This window comes from Salvia hispanica, chromosome 4, assembly GCF_029641045.1.
Source record: "Salvia hispanica isolate PSC_SH4W2 chromosome 4, Shi_PSC_v1, whole genome shotgun sequence".
NCBI lineage: Eukaryota > Viridiplantae > Streptophyta > Magnoliopsida > Lamiales > Lamiaceae > Salvia > Salvia hispanica.
In genome coordinates, this window is record NC_142695.1 from 8,727,639 (window position 1) to 8,734,503 (window position 6,865).

Genomic DNA, 6,865 nt, shown 5'->3' on the forward strand with positions numbered 1-6,865 from the left:
ATTTACGACACATATACGGGAAAGATAATCCATTCCATTAAAAAAAAAAGTACAAAGATTTTAAAAGAAAAGTACATGATTTTTTTTTTAAAAAAAGGGCTTCCACACACGAGCCCCGCCGCTCTCTACTCCTCATCGCCGTCGCCGTCGTCGCCGCTGCTGCCGCTGCCGCCACCCGTGGTATCTGAGCCCACGTTGGAACCCGCTAGCCGTGCCCTCGCGATCTCCAAATCAACACGCATGCTCTCGAGCATCTCGTGAAGAAACATCTTCTCCGTGGGGTCAGTGGCGTTCTTCCACTCTTGGAAGACCTTGTACATCTGATCCCGCGTATGGTTACGCGAATGGAGAGTGTACTCGAGTGGGGCGGGTGGGAGGGCGGAGGACTGGACCTCGCGGGGCGATAGGGGGGATCCGCCCCTCGCAGCCCGCTGCGCCCGCTTTTGTCCAACCGGGCGGGGGCGACCAGTAAATGAAGGAGGGGATGGAAACTCCTCAGCATCCGGGGGGAGGTCGTGGGATCCGCCGCTGCTGCCGCTGTAGTCGCCGCTATAGTTCAGTCTCTGCTTCTTCGGCCACCCAGCGTCGCACCCCGCCCGGAACTTCTCGGAGTCCTTCAGCAACAAGAAGCACTCCCAGAAGGTGAACTCCTTATACTTCCACTCCAAGGGGAACTGACTCGCGGCTATCCTCCGGGCGTCGTCCTCATTCTGCCCACTTCTGAGCTGACGGAGGGCGTTGGCGTACAAATTCGCAAAACGGCCCACTGCGGCCCTGGTGCGTTCCCACCCCTTCCGGACCTCCTCGTTGCTGAAGTCCTTCCCGTGCGGGCAGTGCCTCCTATAGGCAGCTCTGATCTTCGCCCACATGTTGACGACCCGCTGGTTGTTCGCAACCAGCGGATCGTCGCACACCTCCAACCACCCCCTGGCCTCCCCGGCGTACTCATCCTCCGTCCACTTCCTCCGGCCAGGGGTGTGGTCAACAGCGGGCTGCGATGACTCGCCGACCGCCTTGGCCTTCCCCCTCGTCTTCTTCTTCGGCACGGCCCGCCTCGCCGGAACGGGAGTATCCGGATCCTCGAGATCGATCCCCATATCATGCAATGACAGAAGGTCATCGCCAGTGAACTGCGTCTCCACTGGGGTCGACGTGTGAGACGAAGCTGTCAAAAAATCAAGCGAGGGCCGATATACCGTGTCCCCTCCCGGTGACCCCTGAAACCCCCCCGCATCCCGGGATGCATACCGTACTGCATTCCCCCCGACATCCCGCCCTGCCACATCATCCCCATCATCTGCTGCAGCATCATCTGCTGCTGCATCTGGGGCATACCCCCCACCCGGGCGCTGACTGCCCGCCACTCCCCTGCCCGCCGCCCGTCATCCCCCACGGCATACCCCCCTGCGCCCCCCCCGGCGCATCGGCCATCATCCCCATCATCTGATTCCAAGGGATGTTAAACCCCGGGCCCATCTGCCCCCATCCAGATCCCACAGGTACCGTGGGAGTCTGAGATCCACTCGTCGCTGGACTGGACTCGTTGTTGTAATCCATCGCTCGATGATGCTCTTGTACAGAAAGTTAGAGAGAGAGAAAACTCGTTAAAACAAGTGGTGCAAATGAAAATGAAACGAAAATCGCGTTTATATAGGTTTTTTTTTTAAAAAAAAAACAAAAACAAAAATGGGCGCTGGCCGATCGGGCCGCCACAATGGCGGCTAGCCGATCGGCCAGCGACGAGCGATCGGCCAGCCCACGCCGAAGCGCTAGCCGGTTTCGCTCTCGCCGACTGCAATGGTTCGGCTAGCCGATCGGCCAGCGCGACGAATTGGCTAGCCGGTCGCTAGCCGACCATTGCGGATGCTCTAACTACATACAACTATTTCTTTTACAAAATCAAGAATCAAGAATTTGGAAATTAGCTACTTTGGGAAGTCCACATGTGATTCTCACCAAATTTGGAAATAATTAAAACCCAAGAAGTTAGAAATTTAGAAGTAGAAAAAAAGGCAAAATATGAGTGATTCTCACCAAATTGTAGAAAATGTGGAGAATCAAGGCCACAAGAGCAAATTCAAGCCCCGCATAAGTCCATGCATGCTCTTTTAGTGCTGCATAAGAAGACATAAACTATGTTTGGATGAATATTCTCCCACACACAAAAAAAAATCATTTTGAGTTTTATTTAGCACAAACCAAGAACCACAGCAAAAATCGACGAAGTAAGACCCAAGGTGAAAGCGAATGGAGCAGAAATCACAAGCGCTTGGTTTTTCATATCCTCGGTCTGCAGATCCTCATTACTAAAATCATATGATGAGGGGGACGTTTACTGTGGCTGATATATTAGATCCAAAATAATAGGATTGCGTGTTAAAGGTTCGCATGATCACGCTATGTGGTGGATTGCTTTATATTGTTTTTATCTATATAAGTTATCGCCCCTTTTAAACACTCTTCTACCCATGAAGCAATCGGAAAATGCAAACATTTAATCTAGCATCTTATTGTCAAATATCTCACCAGTAGCTGCTCGATGAAGAAGAAGTAGCATATTGTAGTAATCAACACGAGCACCACAAAATCTTGTCAGGCACCGAGTATATACAGATTCAGAAGTTGATCAATAACAAATTCAAGAAATCTGTAGAATGAAACATCAATAACTAACTTACTGACTGATGTATGGCCATTTCTCCGGTCTCTCTTTGAGCATGTGGAGCTACTCGAAGCAAAGTGACGGGTAGATTCACAACCTCGTTACGACAGACTTCACTGTATCTGTTTCCCTTCCTGCTAAACCATTCTATTGCACATTCTCGATGTAAATGTTCGAGTGCTCCTTTACAAAGGCATGCCAGCTTGAACGTATCTCTTTCTTCACAGGTGTCCAAACAGATCCTGCACACCACTTCTTCTTTGGGAATCTCTTGCTCCCCGTGGACAGGAGCAGGGCTTATTAGATCTATCTGTTCGAAATTTGGGCTTCTACATGACTAATTTAATTTAATGTGTATAGCTATCTTTCAGTTGTCCAATTAAAGTGATTCAATAAAGATTAAAGTTTAGGCTTAAAGTGTATTTATTTGTTATGAAAATAAGTGTAGATACCATTTTGTGATTTTCTATTTGATGAGGGACCGAATAGAAAATAAAGAGGTTTATATTTAATATAAATATAAACTAGGGTTATGGTCCCCAGACGACAGAATAACATTCGATATCTCTGTATTCTCTCGGCAGACTATTGCGAAGAATGTCTCTGATTGTTTGGAAGATCCATAGCCACTGCAAAGCAATTCTACCGTTCAATTCGTTATGGATCAAGGTACGGTTCCCCTCTACAGTTTATCTCCTTCTCCGTTCTCGGTTACAGTTTATCTCCTTCTCCGTTCTCGGTTAATCATCATAGAGAGCTTTATACCCCTCCGTCCCCTATTAGGAGTCACTCTTTGACCGGACACGAGTTTTAAGAAATGTAAAGAAAAATTGGTTGAAAAAAGTTAGTGGAATGTGGGACCCATTTTTTATATTGGTTTTATAATAAAATGTGAGTGAATTGAGTTAGTGGAATGTGAGACCTACTTACTATTTATGGTAAAAATGAAGTGTGACTCTTAATTGGGGACGGAAATGTGACTCTTAATGGGGGACGGAGGGAGTATAATTTTTCATTCAATTATTACAACAAGTGGTATCAGAGCCATTCTATAGATGATTCCATGAGAATTGGAAAAGGTGAATTAAGGTGTTATATTTTCGTTTGTCTTTTGGATCGACGAATTTATTCCTGGTATTAGGGATTGCTTAGAATTCTCGATTCTTTAAATCGGAGATTGCGTCGAAATTTTGTTTGAATCTCTTTTCAGTCGTTTGTTAGGTTACTGATTTGTGATTACAATTATCGATTGTCTCTGTTTTAATTTTGCTCAATCATCATTGGGTGTTTGTTCACAAGTGTGAATTCATGAATGAATGACAATTCATTATAATTATTGTATAGAAGTGATCGAATTGGTTATTTAATTCATAGTTATAGTTATGCACGCATTTCAATATGATTTTGATTATTGAGAATTCATGAGGTATATATGATTATGGAAGGTTTCTGTCATTTTTGATTGTATGTGTGAATAGTTTCCAAGTTGAAATATTTGTGAATAATATTCAAATCATGGATGATGAGTATGCACGCCGAGTATGGATTGGTTTTGTGTGGTTTTATATTTATGCACGACCATCTCCAACCATTTACACCAAACTCAAACCCATTTTTGAGTATTGGTCACACCAAAAAGTATTTTTACTCCAATCATTTACTCCAAACTCAAACTCAAAAGAATATTCCATATTTATATACTTTTTACACCTTTTCAATTGTACCTACATATTTATTTTAAATTACATATTAGTCCCGCAATATTTTTAATTATGTAAATTAAATAAGTATACAAAATTTTCTTATTAATATATTTATATATTAAATGTACTTTATATATTCAAGATGAACCAGATGACTATGCAACTAGAGCATATTCTTCGTACTTCGACAATATTGGAGGATCCGGTTCTGATTTACCAAATTATTAGATGACGTTTTTCATTTTATTATAATAATTTGTTGTTCGTGTTTTATTTTATTTTAATGCATTGTGTTTAACTTGCTTTCTTAATAAAGACTTGCTCTATAGTTGTGCGACATCCATCCATAGCTCTTTAGTAAAAATGAATCTCAGCTAAACAACTTCTAAACTATTGACACATAATTGAAACTTTTAAACTATTAATACGGTAAGCAATAATAACAAGATTTTTTAGTAATATTCATTCATATATTTGTAAATTTATTAGTTATTATTTGCTAAAAAAAACATAATTTATTATAATATGATCAGCTTTCTGATTCCTTTTTAATTTTCTTATGGAAAAATATTTGCAAAATCAAATAGAGAGTGTGTGTGTGATCAGATTTTCTAGACACTAGTAAAACACACGCCAACATATCTCTACTCAACATCCATAGCTCTACTCAATATTTGCAAGGAGTGTCGGCTGATTCAAACTATCAAGTACTCCAATACACAAATTATGGCCGGCTGATTCATGAACCTCCAAATAATATAAAGGACTATTATGCAATATTTAAAACTTTTTTGCAGTAGATACTCAATTTTGGTGTTCACTTCAAATTTAGTGTTGTTTGATTAAAAAACCCAAAAATGGGTATGAGTATGGAGTATGGTTGGAACACATTTTTACACCAAAAATGGGATTTGGTGTATGGTTGGAGGTGGTCTTAGCAATATTTTCTTTATTGCTGTTTTTGAGAATTGGAAGATTAACAATCTCGCATGTCAAGATTTTTTTTCTTCTTTTGATTAGTTAAGGATTGAGGCCTAGACTCTTTTGGATATTGATTGATAATGGAGTGGTCGTTTCATAATTATGGGACTGAATAAATTGTGATCGATAATCCAGTGTGTATGCGTGCATATATGTTGAATTATGGAGAATTGTCCGTCTTGGTGAATCTGTGAACTATAGGTTTTGTATTTCGTGGATTTATTTGGTTATTTTGATGTTGTTTTTGGATGTTAGCTGTTTATGTTCGTTGGTTACGATCCCGGGAACATAAAAATTCGGATATTTTGTTGATTTTAGTAAAAATCGGATTTGAAAAAATTATATGGAATCCCATTAGGAGTCAGCAATTTGCGATTTATTGGAGAGTTATAGGGCTGACCGTCAGGATTTAGCGACTTGCTGAGTTCGCAAGGTATGCGAACCCAATGACTCGTTGGCTAGCCACTATATTCCAGACAGTTAACAACGACTTGCTTGCAAGCATTTGTATTCAGTTTAAAAAATTTTAAATTCAAATTTTAGGGTGCATCTCATGTTCCTTCATTGATGTGTGTGTATTTTAATGCGAATATTAGTCGTTCCACAGGAAGATTAATATTTGGCACGAGATACACACATACCTTTAGTGATAAATATGTGACAATTATTTAGTTTTCGTGTAAGTAATGTGTGATGCCCACAGGTGAACACTGCTTAACATGATCTTATTGTCAGTGTTTGATCATTATAAAGAGAATACCACTTACAAATTCACATTATGTCAAAAGACTTATTGTGAATGTTGTGCTCACTACCTCGATATGGTTTAATAATGTTCAAATAGATTAGTGGAAATAAGACGTTGCAACAGTAACCTCTCTTGTCCAGACTTCTTTACTGCGAATGTTAGGACGGTAAGTGTGTGTGTATTTTAATGCGGATATTAGTCGACCCACAGGAAGATTAATATTTGGCACGAGATACACACATACCTGTGGTGATAAATATGTGATGATTATCCAGTTTTCATGTGAGTAAATGTGATGCCCACAGGTGGACATTGATTGACATGATCTTATTGTCAGTGTTTGATTACTGCAAAAGGTTACCACTTGCAAGTTCATATTACTGTCCACAGACTTGATATGGATGTTGTGCCTGTACCTCGAGATGTTACCATTTTATTTGAATTTTATGATGTGAGCATGACGATTAATTTGGTTTTGTTCTCTATTCAATTATGATGTCGGCTTCGGCAGTTTCTTCCAACATGAACAATATGTTAATGTTGAATAGGTCAAATTTTAAGAATTGAAAGATAATATTCTGATTACTCTAGGTTGCATGGATCTAGATTACGTGCTAAGGACCAAGCAATTTGTTTCTCGTATGGATAGTAGTACTCTTGATCAAAGGAGAAACTATGAGAAGTGAAAATGCTTGAATCACGTAAGTCTAATGATCATTATGTTGGGGTTTGTATACTAAAAGATGCTTCGAGCGTACATGCCTTTGTACA